This window comes from Salvelinus namaycush, chromosome 24 (assembly GCF_016432855.1).
Source record: "Salvelinus namaycush isolate Seneca chromosome 24, SaNama_1.0, whole genome shotgun sequence".
NCBI lineage: Eukaryota > Metazoa > Chordata > Actinopteri > Salmoniformes > Salmonidae > Salvelinus > Salvelinus namaycush.
In genome coordinates this window covers 25,818,713-25,834,892 of record NC_052330.1, presented here as the reverse complement: position 1 = coordinate 25,834,892, position 16,180 = coordinate 25,818,713, and the positions used below count along the sequence as shown (strand labels likewise).

The window sequence follows — 16,180 nt, the reverse complement described above, 5'->3', positions numbered from 1 at the left end:
TTGAGATGGCAGTGAGAGCTAGAGGATGGCAGCCATGCTGTACAGTGTGACCAGTCCAGACATACTGCAGGCTACTGGGGTGTAGAGACTTAACTAGGCAGAGAGAGAGAGAGGAAGAGTGAGAGTTAGTTTGTTTGTACCTGAGAGACACCATGAATATGATTACTTTGTGGTTTACCTTTACATTGGCCATCTAAAAATAAACAAATGATATTAGCAGGCATAAGAACCCTGCTCTACTCTGAATATGATTCTGATAAATTGTAGACCTGTAATAGTCTTGAAAACCAGACCCAAGGACATGCGTGAGGCAACGCGGATGTCTAGAGAGACCTGTAATGCCTCAGGGGCCAGGAGCTTTGGTGGAGGCTGATAATTGACTGGCTCCGTTTGGCTCTGTAGCTGTTGGATTCTGGAAAGTTTTCCCAGTGCGATTCCTCTTGTCAGGTTAGGAAATCAGCTCTGTAATGCTTTTAAACCTGAAGACTCACTCTGGGAGGTAGGGAGGGATGAGGGGTAGACAGTGGAATACTGAAAGAGAGAGCAAAGACAGAGAAGAGAAAATGAAATATGGAGGGAGATACAGAGAAAGAGAGATATGCATCAACAACAACCTTGGGAAAATCCTCTGCATTATCATTAACAGCAGACTTGTACATTTCCTCAGTGAAAACAATGTACTGAGCAAATGTCAAATTGGCTTTTTACCAAATTATCGTATGACAGACCACGTGCTCACCCTGCACACCCCAATTGACAAAAAAACAAACCAAAACAAAGGCAAAGTCTTCTCATGCTTTGTTGATTTCTAAAAAGCCTTCGACTCAATTTGGCATGAGGGTCTGCTATACAAATTGATGGAAAGTGGTGTTGGGGGGAAAACACATGACATTATGAAATCCATGTACACAAACAACAAGTGTGTGGTTAAAATAGTCAAAAAACACACACATTCCTTCCCACATGGCTGTGGGGTGAGACAGGGATGCAGCTTAAGCCCCACCCTCTTCAACGTATATATCAATGAATTGGCGAGAGCACTAGAACAGTCTGCAGCACCCGGCCTCACCCTACTAGAATCTGAAGTCAAATGTCTACTGTTTGCTGATGATCTGGTGCTTCTGTCACCAACCAAGGAGGGCCTACAGCAGCACCTAGATCTTCTGCACAGATTCTGCCAAATCAAATCAAAGTTTATTTGTCACGTGCGCCGAATACAACAGGTGTAGACCTTACAGTGAAATGCTTACTTACTTACAGGCTCTAACCAATAGTGCGAAAAAAAGGTGTGTGTGTGTGTGTGTGTGTGTGTGTGTGTGTGTGTGTGTGTGTGTGTGTGTGTGTGTGTGTGTGTGTGTGTGTGTGTGTGTAGGTAAGTAAAGAAATAAAACAACAGTAAAAAGACATTTGAAAATAACAGTAGCAAGGCTATATACAGACACCGGTTAGTCCGGCTTATTGAGGTAGTATGTACATGTAGGTATGGTTAAAGTGACTATGCATATATGATGAACAGAGAGTAGCAGTAGCGTAAAAAGAGGGGTTGGGGGGGTACACAATGCAAATAGTCCAGGTAACCATTTGGTTACCTGTTCAGGACTCTTATGGCTTGGGGGTAAAAACTGTTGAGAAGCCTTTTTGTCCTAGACAATGTTCGAAAAAAGATCCTGTCGCCAGGACCACAAATACAAATTCCATCTAGACACCGTTGTCTTAGAGCACACAAAAAACTATACATACCTCGGCCTAAATATCAGCCTCACAAAGCTGTGAACGATCTGAGAGACAAGGCAAGAAGGGCATTCTATGCCATCAAAAGGAACATCAAATTGGACATACCAATTAGGATCTGGCTAAAAATACTTGAATCAGTTATAGAACCCATTCCCCTTCATGGTTGTGAGGTCTGGGGGCCGCTCACCAACCAAGAATTCACAAAATGGGACAAACACCAAATTGAGACTCTTCATGCAGAATTCTGCAAAAATATCCTCTGTGTACGATGTAGAGATGAACCTGGAGAAGAGTCCCCTAAGAAAGCTGGTCCTGGGGCTCTGTTCACAAACACAAACAGACCCCACAGAGCCCCAGGACAGCGTCACAATTAGACCCAACCAAATCATGAGAAAACAAAAAGATAATTACTTGACACATTGGAAAGAATTATCAAAAAACAGAGCAAACTAGAATGCTATTTGGCCCTAAACAGAGAGTACACAGTGGCAGAATACCTGACCACTGTGACTGACACAAACTTAAGGAAAGCTTTGACTATGTCCAGACTCAGTGAGCATAGCCTTGCTATTGAGAAAGGCCGCCGTAGGCAGACCTGGATCTCAAGAGAAGACAGGCTATGTGCACACTGCCCACAAAATGAGGTGGAAACTGAGCTGCACTTCCTAACCTCCTGTCCAATGTATGACCATATTAGAGACACATCATTTCCCTCAGATTACACAGATCCACAAAGAATTAGAAAACAAACCTGATTTTGATAAACTCCCATATCTACTGGGTGAAATACCACCGTGTGCCATCACAGCAGCAAGATTTGTGACCTGTTGCCACAAGAAAAGGTCAACCAGTGAAGAACAAACACCACTGTAAATACAACCCATATTTATGTTTATTTATTTTCCCTTTTGTACTTTTGTAACTATTTGCACATCGTTACAACACTGTATATATACACATAATATGACATTTGTAATGTCTTCATTCTTTTGGAACTTCTGTGAGTGTAATGTTTACTGTTCATTTTTATTGTTTATTTCACTTTTGTATATTATCTACCTCACTTGCTTTGGCAATGTTAACATATGTTTCCCATGCCAATAAAGCCACTTGAATTGATTTTGAGAGAGTGAGAGAGATACAGAGAGAGAGATACAGAGAGAGATACAGAAAGAGAGAGAGATACAGAGAGAGAGAGAGAGAGAGAGAGAGAGAGAGAGAGAGAGAGAGAGAGAGAGAGAGAGAGAGAGAGAGAGAGAGAGAGAGAGAGAGAGGGAGAGAGAGAGAGAGAGAAAGAGAGTACCAGACAAAATATAGGTTATGCCTTTCCCACATACATTAAGAGTTTTTCTCTCATACATTAAGAGTTTTTCTCTCATACAGAGGAGAGCTTGAGTTTTTCTGCTTGTTGTTTAAGAGCAGAAACATTTTCCTTTGATGGCTCGGCTTAGACACTGAGTGCTTTTTCCTTTGCTGATAACCAGCGCTATTGTTTTGGGTCTAATCAGGAACAACAGCCAGATGAGACTTAATGTACCCATGCCTGCACAAAGACCACACACACACACACACACACACACACACACACACACACACACACACACACACACACACACACACACACACACACACACACACACACACACACACACACACACACACACACACACACACACACATTCTCCTATGGTATTGTTATTGCCTCATTTATATTGGTGAGTTGGTACAGTTACAGTAGGACAACTGATGTGATCGGACAGAGAGTTATCCAATGTTGCCTGCCCGGGCTTTGTGCATCCAAACCACCAAACGATAAAGAGGTTATTATGTCAACTCATCATCAATGGATTGTCCAGTCTGACCCCGGGCAGTCTAGTGTCTAGAGGACAGCTTCAACAGTGTGAATGTGCATGATTTATATCAAAAGTTAACCCAAAAAGCTTTGATTGTGTAAGCAGTTGAATTTTCTACATTCTAATAACCCTCCTCATCTTCATAATAAAACTCACTGTATATCACAGGCCAGCCTCTCTAGTAGAACACTGCCTCATTAGCATAAATATAGGAGGTCTGTTTCTTTATGCTTGACCTGGAACATGGCTTTGATAGACTGGATGCTGAATCTGTATTCATGATTCAACATGAGAGGGTTAGCTTGTAGCTGCAGTACATTGGAGCCTCTCCCTGTTCTTTAGTGTATTAACCTGCGAACTACACTACCTCCATGAAGCCATCTCCTCCAGCTAGAATACTGCTGTGTATTTGGGCCGCTAGTTAACAGTATTCTGAGTGTTGGGAAGTTAAAAGAAAGTGTTGTTTTCTAAACGTTCTGCAGCGTAACCTATTCATGCTGTGTAGCCTTCTTGATTGGGATCATACATAGGGTTTACAGATAGATGTTTTCATGAGGCAACCAAAGCAAAAAAAAAAAAAAAAAGTCATACATCTTTCATAACTTTTTCAGTCGCTTGCATACTGAAAGACATAGAGCTATTTCATAATGTATTGTGCCTGTCCGCCAGTATGTAGGTTACCACTCACTGAAAGCTTGTAGCTGGCCACTGTGAAGTCACTTCCTGAAAGTGCCCGCATCAATTCCCTGATTGCCCGCATCACTTCCCTGATTACCTCGGCCTATGGTTGAGTTGCAGGAAACGAGGGCCCTCATGCGACTGTTTGTTATGATGGGGTTAAATATAGCGAGTGTTCTTGTTAACCCAGCGCCATGACATCCAGTTCATGGAGAGAACCATATCCCTGTCAGACTAACCGAAACAGCTAACTGATCATGTGGAGCTCCAGGAAGTACTCTGGTTTGTCATTGGGCTTTGAGAATGTGAGATGTGGACCACAGGCATCTGCAGACTACAAAAAGACTAACGTGTTTTCACTTTAGGAGTGTTTCGCTACAGAAGTAGTATCCAATCTCCCAGCACACTGAATAAAGGTAGAAACTATTTATTCCTACATGATGCTGGATACAAGATATTCACTTACCCTAGACAGTTATTTCTTTCCACACTGTGTTACTGAAGGCAGCGGTTTCATGGGTATTTGTAACCATGAAATCCCACATTGCATTTCTCACTTCTGTGGTTTATTCATTGCTGTCTTGTTCTTAAAGTTTTAACACACACGTGCGCGCACACACACACAGACACACTCATTTCCGAGGGGAATGTTTCGTCCTCGTTTCTCCTCGTTTCTCCTGCATGCATCTGCATAATAATGCTCATCTCACACAGAGAACACTATGCAGGACTGACAAGGCACCGCCATTAAGACTGCAACAACAGCCCCCCCCTTCACAAAACGTTCTCTTTCCACCAGAGCGAGAAGAACAGATCATGACCATAAATAGCTACAAGATAATAATCTCATCATGTCTAAAACTCTTTCAATGAAACAGAGAACTTTCAGGACCTTGGTACATGTCAGGATATTGTATTCTACTGCTCCCAGCTGAGATAATGTAATACAGTATAATTGCCTCAGTTATAGATCTCAGGTAGATTTCTTGTATTGGTCTTCAGTGGCGAGATCCCTGTAATTGGTATAGCCATGGGTGTACTGTAGGTGACATGTCCCTGTGCTCCGTGTATGGATTCTGAATAGATGTCTGTGTACAGATTGGCAGGTTAAATTGACAGACTTTGATAGGGTATGGTGGTGAGGTTGATAGATCGATATCTGGCGATATTGAAAAAGATGGTCCCCATAGATTTATTAGAACATGGTAAAGTGGTCCTGGGCTGTGATTGAAAGGGTATTGGAGTGGATGGACAGGCTAGTTTCAGGGCTAGACAGTTCAGTCTTGACTATGATTTATCAGCCTTGAGTTTCTGCGTTTCAAGTCTCAAGCTTTTAAAATAGTACTCTCAAAACAGCTTTTCTTTGCTCGCAATTCTGACTCTACAGAAGCTTTTGGGATAGTACAGTGGAGCAGTCTCAGGTCATGCTGACATGTCAAATTGGACATCAGCCAAAGGTTTTTTGGTGTAAAGATAATAAACGTTTGCAGTTTGATTGCGTAGTGCTGCAGTATCTGGTTTATAGACAATGGGCGATTCTGTGAAACCTACCTGGACAACTTGACCCATTTCCCCTCTGCAGTTAACTCCACACCAGATGGCCTCAGTGCCTTACACAATGACAACAGTTGGAGTTTAATCAAGACGCTAGCCTATTCCTGAATTCACAATCAAATCCCTTTAGATTAGCTGTATAAAGTGCCCTTGCAGCAGCCAGAGAAAAATTGACTGTTTCAATACAGTTACTGTATTATATTGTACTTGTTTTAAACTTGATTCAAAGTGTAAAACCTTGTGTGATGGTGGATGTGCTTAAGTGTACTGGCGTGGGAAGAATAGTTGAAATATGCACATTGTTAATCAGATAAATAAAAATGTGTTCATAGAGGTGTCATTAACGGACGTTGCTTTGCCGTAAAGACCACAATGATCATCATTGATCGTATGTTGTGTTAATCTCATTAATACTGAAGAGGTTTCATGTCAACAATATTTTTTTCTTTGTATGGTCATGTTATTTTAATCAGGATTCATTTGGTGCAGAAAAAATAATTACCCTCTAATGAGTTGCAGTATGTCACTCAACACACATACACACACAGACACGCACACACACGCACACGCACACGCGCACAGACGCACGCACGCACACACACACACACACACACACACACACACACACACACACACACACACACACACACACACACACACACACACACACACACACACACACACACACACACACACACACAAAGGCTGTACTGTCTGAAATACAGTTTTTTACAATCCCTTTGGCACTAATTTCAGAACCTTGTGGTCATTTTTCAAAACTCTAGACACAAAATTCAAAATGGGCATCACTTGTAACACAGGCTGTCCAATGTTCAAAACATTGCATTGTGCATTCATATCTTTAAAGAAACCTTGCACTTGCTGAATCATTGGTTCAAATAACTAATTTATCATGAAATACCATAGGAACATTAATTTAGATCACCCACACACAATATACCAATAGTTTCACTGTGTAGTTGTTAATTCAATCATTAAATATTGTAGTACAAAATATGTGATGCATGTTTCATTATGGTACTACACGTAAATACATCACTGTTACTGTAAAAAGCAAAACAAAGGATTAATTACTGTACTTCTATATTTCCCTCAACCCTGTCTTGTGGATTTGGCCATAGGTTCTCATCCACATCACAATGGATGTTTTCATTAGCCAAACATCTTGGGAAGAATCTTCGGGCATGGCGAATCCAGGCCTGACACTGGTCTGCCGTGATGTCATTGCATGCGTTATCCATGGCCTGGAGAAGGGTGGCTTGTTCGTGAGGGCGCCTATCATATACCTTCCATCTCCATGTGGAGAAAAATTCCTCAATCGGGTTAAGGAAAGGAGAGTATGGGGGTAAGTACAGGGTGGTAAATTGTGGATGGGCCTGAAACCATGCTTGCACCATTTGAGCATGGTGGAACCTGACATTATCCCACACAATGACATAGGTCATGCCATCAGCTCTACAGACCTGATTTAGCCCATCAAGGAGGGTTACATTCGAACAGCGAATCATGTGGCTGCCTGCAACTCAATATATAGAGTATATAGAGTAGAGAGCTTTAGTTGTTGTTCGACCAAACATTAGAACGGGCAAGATGCGTAATCTAAGCAACTTTGACCGTGGTATGATTGTTGATGCCACACATGGTGATTCCAGCATCTCAGAAACAGCTGCCTTCCTGGGATTTTTACACACTACAGTCTCTAGAGTTTACAGAGAATAGTACGATAAACAAAACACATTCAGTGAGCGGCAGTTCTGTGGGCAAAAACACCTTGTTAATGAGAGAGGTCAGAGGAGAATGTCCAGACTCATTCAAGCTAACAGAAAAGCCACAAATGCTCAAATAACAGCTGTTTAAAACAATGGTGTGCAGAAGGGCATCTCTTAACGTACAACACCGTGAATAATTCAGGCTGTTGTGGAGGCAAAAGGGGTCCTACCCAGTATTACATAGGTGTACCTAATAAAGTGGCCGGTGAGTGTACAGTAATGTCAAATCTGAAAACATGGTCTGGAAAAGTGGTACATGGGACCATAGAAACAGTGTCTGATAAAGAATGATGATGAAATATTACATCCATAGATAATGTAGTCCAATTGGTTCATATTCCATGGTAATTGGTGTCAATGGATCTCGTTATCCTGAATCTTTCATGATCTAAACATGGAATATTGTTTGTCAGTTTCCATAAAACTATGCATTAAGAGTAATGCAACAGCTACTTATCATTTTGAGCAGTTGTATCAATTAATAGTTAGATCATTGTAATGAAATGAATAGACAGTCATCTCAGATGTAATGTGTGAATTGTATTTTGAAATGGTAATACTTTGATTTGAAGTTGTGTCATTTTGAACAGGTGATTTTAGTTCCACGAACAAATGATCTTAGCTTTATGTGTATTGTATCCAAGCAATTGGAAAATGTGTAATAGTTTTGAATAATTTTCATTTTGATCATTGGTTGTGAGTTTTGTGTCTAGAGTTTTGAAAAATCACATCAAGGTTCTGAAATTAGTGCCAAAGTGATTGTAAGAAACTGTAAGTAAAGAGAATATATATTTTTTAAGTCTGTTCACTATCAGTGAGCATAGCATAATCCACGGTCTCTGTACAGCACATTCTTCTGTAAAGCCAGACCTGGCCTCTCCCTTCATAGGTAAAACAAATTATTGAAGGAACTCTAGTGAATTATGTAAGACTATGTCATAATCTCTGTGTTGATGTGAGGTCGAAACGATCTTCAGTAAATGAACTGTCTCAGAGTTGAGCTCGGGCTGTAGGCCTACTTGCTTAGTGGAATACTGCTATATACAACCCAGAGTAGACCACCTCGCCCTTCCCCTACCCTGTCCAGGAAATACAGTACTAAATATTACATCACTTCCCATGAAAATGACATATAGCTTTCCTCCAACTGGAGTGAGGTGTTATCAAAGGGATGATGGATAGATCATGATCTGTTTTGATTCAACACATTATAGAATGATGAAATCATTTATTTTATGTGGTATTTTATATTGAAACTACAAAAGGACATTATTATTAGCACAAAATTATTCTGTTGCTCTGTCGTTCGCTACATACTTTAGAGACTGAGACTGCCATTGTTGAAGTTGTTTGTGGTGATGAGGGGCACAAAGGAGGTTGTTCAAAAACAATGTCTGCGATTGGATCGTCTCTATCCAATCAGTGTATCAAAGCCAATGACAAATTTTCAAACCACCACTTTACCCACGTGTGTTCTGGCTCTGGCCCAACCCATTGGTTTCTGGACCAATCAGATAGCCCCGAATGTGTTTGCATTCAGTGAAGGGTCTGGGAGGTACTCAGATCCAGGCTCATTGCAGAGAAAAAGCTAAGCAAGGAGTCTGGGTAGCCAGGGAAACTTCAGAGATGCTCTCCTCTGTGAGTGAAACAGAGAATGCATCCATGCTGTAGCTACATACAGTGCATTCGGAAAGTATTCAGACCCCTTGACTTTTTCCACATTTTGTGGGAAAAATTTATTAAATAACAGTCTACACACAGTACCCCATAATGACAAAGTGTAAACAGGTTTTTAGAAATTTGTGCACATTTATAAAAAAGCAAAAAACAGAAATACCATATTTACATAAGTATTCAGACCCTTCGCTATGAGACTCGAAACTGAGAAAAAAAGGCACATAACAGCTTGCTTGGAGTTTGCCAAAATGCACCTAAAGACTCTCAGACTATGAGAAACAAGATTCTCTGGCCTGAATGCCAAGCGTCACGTCTGGAGGAAACCTGGCACCATCCCTATGGTGAAGCATGGTGATGGCAGCAGCATACTGTGGGGATGTTTTTTTTGGCGGCAGGTACTGGGAGACTAGTCAGGATTGAGGGAAAGATGAACGGAGCAAAGAACAGAGAGATCCTTGATGAAAACCTGCTCCAGAGCACTCAGAACCTCAGACTGGGGCGAAGGTTCACCTTCCAACTGGACAACGACCCTAAGCACACAGTCAAGATAACGCAGGAGTGGCTTCGGGTGAAGTCTCTGAATGTCCTTGAGTGGCCCAGCCAGAGCCCGGACTTGAACCCGATCGAACATCTCTGGTGTGACCTGAAAATAGCTGTGCAGCCACACTCCCCATCCAACCTGACAGAGCTTGAGAGGATCTGCAGAGAAGAATGGAAGAAACTCCCCAAATACAGGTGTGCCAAGCTTGTAGCGTCATACCCAAGAAGACTCGAGGCTGTAATCGCTGCCAAAGTTGCTTCAACAAAGTACTGAGTAAAGAGTATGAATACTTATGTAAATGTGATATTTCAGTGTTTTATTTGTAATACATTAGAAAAAATTAGCAAAAAAACTATTGAATCCATGTTAGAATAAGGCTGTAACGTAACAACATGCGGAAAAAGTCAAGGGGTCTGAATATTTTCCGAATGCACTGTATTTTATCTCATCCTAGATGTGTTCATCCTCTGTGTCCATGGCAACAGTCAGGAGGAATCATGGGATATGGCTAGGAGGACTGCGGGATGACCCTGCTCACCAAGCTAGTCGCCATGGTTTTACAGTGAAGGACCATGGGAGTCAATATCTTGTCTTTAATTGAGCTCTTAGCCCTTAATGCGGTCAGAGCATATCTGTCATTTTTAACGAGCGCATCATACCTCCATTTAAGGAACGCTGCCTCTCTGTAAAAGACAATGTAAGAACAGAGAGGGAGAGAAGGGAAGACAGAAGGGAGAGAGAGAAGGGAGAGAGAGAAGGAAGGGAGAGAAGGGAGGGAGAGAAGGGAGAGAGAGAAGGGAGGGAGAGAAGGGAGAGAGAGAAGGGAGAGAGAGAAGGGAGGGAGAGAAGGGAGAGAGAGAAGGGAGGGAGAGAAGGGAGAGAGAGAAGGGAGGGAGAGAAGGGAGAGAGAGAAGGGAGAGAGAAGGGAGAGAGAAGGGAGGGAGAGAAGGGAGAGAGAGAAGGGAGGGAGAGAAGGGAGAGAGAGAAGGGAGAGAGAGAAGGGAGGGAGAGAAGGGAGGGCGGGAGAGAAGGGAGAGAGAGAAGGGAGGGAGAGAAGGGAGAGAGAGAAGGGAAAGAGAGAAGGGAGGAAGAGAAGGGAGAGAAGGAAGTAGGCTTGAGGATGCTTTTGAGACCATAAGACTGTTGAATAGTCATTTGCGGAGGCCTCTGTCCAAAATGTGGTGCATGGTATATTTCTATAGCTATCTATATACTGTACTGTAGGTGTACTGTAGGTGTCTGGTGCCAGTCAGGTTAATTCCATTGGTACTGTATACAACAGTGAGCATGGGATTTGAACCAGAAACCTTCTGGTTATGAGTTCATCTGCTTTGGGAAAGGGGAGCGACAGTTAGCACATTGGGTTGTGGAACCATCTAGGAAGGTTTGAGAAGCAAACCAAGAACCAAGCAACGCTCATCCAATGTTGTTTTTTGTACTTCAATTATTGTATTTAATTTGCAAACATGAATCTAGTCTCTGCCAATTCACATTTGTGTAGATACACGTACACTGAGTGTGAAAAGAGAACTAATTTCCATGACAACAGCAAAGATGGCTCAGACTGGCTCGTTCCTTCACACTAAAGAACAATCTGGTTTTCTTTACCGTCACTATGGGTCTATGACTCTATGGCTCTATGGTATGGCTCTATGACTCTATGGTGCTTAGCTCTATGGTTAAGCAGTCAGGTGGTTAACTCAACCGAGGCCATTGGACTTCCTTCCCACTGTTGACCACCATTAATTTATGCCTCCCAGCATTTGCCCCAACTCATAGTGTGTTTCAGTCAGACTCACCGTCTTTATACCAAGTGGCCTGTGCTATATTTGGTTATTAGACTCCATTACCTAAATATCATCATGCATGAGTCATACTGTAACTCACTAAAGGTCATGATGCGCACGAACATGAAGTATGATGAAACATTCTCTCCCGCGGTATTCTGGGCCATGGGTGAGTGATACTAACCTGCCCCAATATATTTACATCAAGCTATCTTCCAAACTACCTGCTCCATTAGATGATGGTCATTCCTTAGTGATGTGTTTATAAACAGACTTCCATTTAGTTTTAATCAGGAAGTTAGTGTTGATTGGTAATGGGGATCGTAATGGCGACGCTGAATTATAAATGATGAGGTTGAGATCTTAAATCGAACCTGGTGCAATTATTGTCAGCATGAATAGTTAATCACACATGTGGGTTTCATAGGCGTGACTGTCTCTGAGTGTGTATTTCCTACAGTACGTGTACAAGTAGTGTCTGTCTGACTGTTCACCCCCCATTTACATTACATTTACATTTAAGTCATTTAGCAGACGCTCTTATCCAGAGCGACTTACAAATTGGTGCATTCACCCCCACCCCGGACGGGTTTTTTGTGTGTACTATAGATACTTATTGGTAGAGGATTCTTCACAGTGTGTTTCCTCAGAAGTAAACTCAATTTGAATTCATGCCTCCACAGCTAAAACCAAACTTGGACACATTTGTGTATCAAATGCGTTTCCTCTGTAATGTTCCAGATCATTCCATGCGTTACATTAACTCCATACTGTGGTGTGATGCTTCAGTGTTCTACTGTAAGCTATCTAAGTTTCATCATCACCGTGGGTGTGTGACTACTTAGCTGTGTCACATTAAGACCATGCTGTGGCTTCTCTTCTCTCTCCAGGCTTTTCTAGCAGAGGGGAACAGATTCAGAACTAACTGATGTAGCTACATTATCTCTGGTGTAGTCTTGGACAGTGACTACCCTCGTGAAAAAGTACTTCTGAATTACTACTCATCAGTACTACACAAGATCTACAAAACCTACTGTTTTTACGACTTGGTTGCTATTGAAATGTTCAGTAAACAGGTAGTGATTTATGTAGTAATTGAAGTAGTAATGAGAGATACTGTAATTTGGGATGTTTCACTACTGATGAACACTACATATCTCCTACTCAAATCACTAGATAATTCTCCCTTAATGACTACTGTGCAACTACTTTTGGGAATCTAGTACTTAAAACCAAGACATATCTACACAATTCCTACATGTTCACTATTGAATTACCACGTAATGCTTACACATTACTGCATGCCTACTAAATCCCTATTGACATTTACTAATGTTTGCCTATTCTTGTTTCCCTTCTGTCTCACTACTAGACTAGTGTACATGGTATTTCCTCAAGATTCTAACTGTATTATATCATCAAACAATAAATAATAAGCTTATACAAACTTTATTGCAATTAAAAAAAAAAAAATCATTAAATACTTCGGAAAGTATTCACACCCCTCGATTTTGTTATGTTACAGCCTTATTCTAAAATGGATTAAATAAAAACAATTCCTCAGCAATCTACACACAATACCCCATAATGACAATTTTTGCAAATGTATTACAAATAAAACACAGAAATACCTTATTTACATAAGTTTTCAGACCCTTTGCTATGAGACTCGGAATTGAGCTTAGGTGCATCCTGTTTCCATTGATCATCCTTGAGATGTTTCTACAACTTGATTGGAGTCCACCTGTGGTAAATTCAATTAATTGGACATGATTTGGAAAGGCACACAGCTGTCTATATAAGGTGCAAAAACCAAGATATGAGGTCAAAGAAATTGTCCGTAGAGATCAGAGACAGGATTGTGTCGAGGCACAGATCTGGGGAAGGATACCAAAACATTTCTGCAGCAATGAAGGTCCCCTAGAACATGGTGGCCTCCATAATTCTTAAATGGAAGAAGTTTGGAACCACCAAGACTCTTCCTAGAGCTGGCCGCCCGGCCAAACTGAGCAATCGGGGGAGAAGGGCCTTGGTCAGGGAGGTGACCACGAACCCGATGGTGACCACGAACCCGATGGTCACTGACAGAGCTCTAGAGTTCCTCTGTGGAGATGGGACAGCCTTCCAGAAGACTTGTAGCGTCATACCCAAGAAGACTCGAGGCTATAATCGCTGCCAAAGGTGCTTCAACAAAGTTCTGAGGAAAGGGTCTGACTACTTATGTAAACAATGGCCTCCAGACTTCTTATGTCGTGGGTCTCTTTGGCAACTGATCAAAAGAGGTAAGTAGAATGGGTAAGTATACCAATTTGAACGTACTGTATATTTGCAAACAAACACACATACTTATTAGATAGCATGACAAAAACAGAGGCTACATATGTAGCAACATTTCAATGGGGCTAGCAAACAGCTAGGCTGAATTCAATTAATCTCTATGTCAACGGCTAATGGCTAAGACCATTTTGGCTAGCAATCTTTTTTTTTGGGGGGGGGGGGGATAAACAGCTAAACAACAACTTGAAAGTATTCATAAAACATAAAGGAAAGGTAAACACATAGATGGTGCCAGCATAAGTGCTATGAAAGACAGGATGATGAAGGATGGAAGATTGAACCTTTATTTAACTAGGCAAGTCAGTTAAGAACAAATTCTTATTTACAATGACGGCCTACCGGGGAATGAGCAGAACGACAGATTTTTACATTGTCAGCTCGGGGATTCAATCCAGTAACGTTTCGGTTACTGGCCCAACCACCAGGCTACCTGCTGCCCCAAGGTGATTACATTCAGGATTGTCAAAGACAGTAGCTAGCTAACAACAACCAACTACTTCCTTTTTTGTCTTCTTCTGTGGTCGTGAGAAGCCGGTGTAGTCTGTTGTGATAGAAGTAGTTAAAACTCTACCTGATTGCTATTGAAAAACCTGTGCAGTAAAGCTGTAGTTTTTTGACTACTTATTTACTACCATCATATAGTAGTAAAAATCTACCTGATTACTACTGGAAACACTACTGCTTTCCTACTGAACACTACAAAACTCGACTTGTGTATCTTAAGTAGTGTATAAACTACACATTCACTACTACATAGTCACTACTGCACAAATAGGTTTTGTGTAGTACTTTTTCATGAGGGTACCACAGAGGGTGGTTGATGGCCAGAAGCAGGATATTTACACGATGCCCAATGAACCACTCTGTTCAATCCGTTCAGTGTTTCTGTCTTTTGGTTTGCTTGATAAGTGTGAGGCGCTTGATAAGTGTGTCCATGCTTGTCCGCCCCGTCTGTTAGTGAGACTGACACCTCTGACTCTAGGGCAATTGGCAGCACCGAGTGTGGGTTAATAGCACCACACACACACACACCATACAGTAGCAGGTGGAACCCCATGTTTCAGTAATGGGACAGGCCTGATGGATTACTGCTCTGAGTAAAAACAGGCCAATGTGCTGTCAGCGACCAGGAGGAGAGAGGATCAGCAAGGGGTGTTTGAGCTTTAAACAGCCCCTCCTCTCACACACCAGCACTGGCAGACACTTACTAAGTTCAACGTTACAACAGACAACCAGGAGGAGAGAGGATCAGCAAGGGGTGTTTGAGCTTTAAACAGCCCCTCCTCTCACACACCAGCACTGGCAGACACTTACTAAGTTCAACGTTACAACAGACAACCAGGAGGAGAGAGGATCAGCAAGGGGTGTTTGAGCTTTAAACAGCCCCTCCTCTCACACACCAGCACTGGCAGACACTTACTAAGTTCAACGTTACAACAGACAACCAGGAGGAGAGAGGATCAGCAAGGGGTGTTTGAGCTTTAAACAGCCCCTCCTCTCACACACCAGCACTGGCAGACACTTACTAAGTTCAACGTTACAACAGACAACCAGGAGGAGAGAGGATCAGCAAGGGGTGTTTGAGCTTTAAACAGCCCCTCCTCTCACACACCAGCACTGGCAGACACTTACTAAGTTCAACGTTACAACAGACAACCAGGAGGAGAGAGGATCAGCAAGGGGTGTTTGAGCTTTAAACAGCCCCTCCTCTCACACACCAGCACTGGCAGACACTTACTAAGTTCAACGTTACAACAGACAACCAGGAGGAGAGAGGATCAGCAAGGGGTGTTTGAGCTTTAAACAGCCCCTCCTCTCACACACCAGCACTGGCAGACACTTACTAAGTTCAACGTTACAACAGACAACCAGGAGGAGAGAGGATCAGCAAGGGGTGTTTGAGCTTTAAACAGCCCCTCCTCTCACACACCAGCACTGGCAGACACTTACTAAGTTCAACGTTACAACAGACAACCAGGAGGAGAGAGGATCAGCAAGGGGTGTTTGAGCTTTAAACAGCCCCTCCTCTCACACACCAGCACTGGCAGACACTTACTAAGTTCAACGTTACAACAGACAACCAGGAGGAGAGAGGATCAGCAAGGGGTGTTTGAGCTTTAAACAGCCCCTCCTCTCACACACCAGCACTGGCAGACACTTACTAAGTTCAACGTTACAACAGACAACCAGGAGGAGAGAGCATCAGCAAGGGGTGTTTGAGCTTTAAAC

At 42.2% G+C, this 16,180-nt stretch overlaps 1 protein-coding gene across 1 annotated transcript in view; it reads left to right on the top strand.

Moving 5' to 3' along the window:
• LOC120019539 (otoferlin-like) overlaps window positions 1–16,180 on the top strand; it is a 127,134-nt gene that overhangs the window by 11,801 nt on the left and 99,153 nt on the right. The gene's annotated exons all lie outside the window — the stretch shown is intronic.